This window comes from Chinchilla lanigera, unplaced genomic scaffold (assembly GCF_000276665.1).
Source record: "Chinchilla lanigera isolate Chin_1 unplaced genomic scaffold, ChiLan1.0 scaffold00051, whole genome shotgun sequence".
NCBI lineage: Eukaryota > Metazoa > Chordata > Mammalia > Rodentia > Chinchillidae > Chinchilla > Chinchilla lanigera.
The window spans coordinates 9895256-9897022 of NW_004955452.1; positions in this window are offsets into that span (position 1 = coordinate 9895256).

Below are 1767 nucleotides of genomic sequence, written 5' to 3' on the forward strand. Positions count from 1 at the left end.
CAGTGACCTCGGGTTTGGGCGACGGTGGGACATTACCGTGTTCTGAGAAACTTCAACCTGAAAGCACAGGGACTCTCCACACTGCATCCCCTCATCCCTTTTGGATCATAGCCTGCTTCTCAGGATGCATTCTCGGGTTAGACAGAATAACAGCTCTTGTTCAGGGGAGGGCTGGAGGTAAGAGAAGTAAAGTGTTTCCCTAGATTTGGCATGGGTAGTTGGAGGTGGGTTCAGAGCAAGAATTCAGGTGAGCTGGGCATGGTGGCACACGCCTACAACCCCAACATTCTGGGAGGCTGAGGCAGGAGGATCCCAAGTTCAAGCCCAGCCTGGGTAACTTAGCGACTTAGTGAGACCCTATAAAAAATTTGAAAAGGGCTGGGAAATAGATCAGTGCAATGGCCCTGGATTTGATCACCAGTACTATCAAACAAACAAACAAACAAAAAACAGGTGTCGCTACGTCACTCTGATGGGCCTCTGGCCTTTGGGCGTGTTACTTACTTTACTCTTGTGTCTTAGTTTTCTCACTGATACATTGGGATGGGGAATTAACCTACCCCTCAAGCCAGCTGTGGGGCTCCAACAGAGCCATGTGGGTGAATGACTTCTGCACCCGCCCCAGCTCTGAGGTAACTTTAGTTATTTGTAAGGCCACAGGAGGCCCTGTGGCTCTGGAAACGTAAGGGAAGTACAGGACGGGGCCAAAGCAGAAGTGGTGAGCTGGAGTGGTGGCTGTGGTTCCCTTACTGAGATGAAACGCGGCATGAGCGAGGCTTTGAAGGGAAGAGAGGGTGAGTGAGAACCTGTAGAAGCAGCGCACTGGTAGGCAAAGTGCAGCGGAGGGAAAGTGCAGGGAGTGTCTGTAGGACAGTCCTGTACACTTAATGGCTAAGCCTGCCGCCCTGCGACTCTCCCAAGGAAGCAGTTAGGCTGGATCTTTGGCCCCTGGAGGCAGCAGTGAGGCGCACCACCGCCTTCCCTAACAGTAGCGGTGGAGGGCAGCTCTGGAGGGGAAGAGGAGTGATTACAGAGCCCTGCTGCGGATCTCTCACACCCACCCCCGGGGGCCACCTGCCAGGAACACCCTCCCTTCTGACCTAAGCTGGGGCCAGGGTTTGGGCGTTCCAAGGAAGGAAGGAGCCACCAAGCGGGAGTGGCCCGGGACAGGCTGCTCAGGGCCAGTGGAGTTTGAAGAACGGGTGGATGGAGGGAGTCTGAGAGTGCCAGGCTGGGGTGTTAGAAGGGACAGAGACGGCAGGGGGCTTAGAGAGGGGGCTAACCCTCACCAAGCGCCTACCGCGTGTTGCAACAGTCCTGTGGGGTAAGTACCCTCACTTTGTAGCTGGGAAACTGAGGCTCAGAGAGGTGAAGTGCCTTGCCCACGTTTCCTTATCCAGTCAGTCACTATGGACACCCGCGTGTCGAGCAGGGGCTGTGCGCCAAGGGCCGAGGAGGCAGCGGTGACCGTCTCTTGGACTCGGCCCCTAGGGGTGACAGTGTCCGCAGGACACACAGCCTTTGCTGGAGCTAAACCCTAGCTTTGGACGAGCGTACAAGCCTGGTCCAGAGTTGGGTCGGGTTGCGCGACTCGTGTGGCGTTGAAATCCTCTGTCGTCCCGCCCCTTGTCGTCCCGCCCCTTACAGTACCGCCCCGCGCACCTGCGCCAGGTGAGTCCGGAGAGGCCCCGAGCGCCGCCGGAAAGTGCCGAAGTGCCGAGCGGGCTTGGCAGGTGGGGCGGGGCCGGGAGGGGCGGGGCCGGGCGG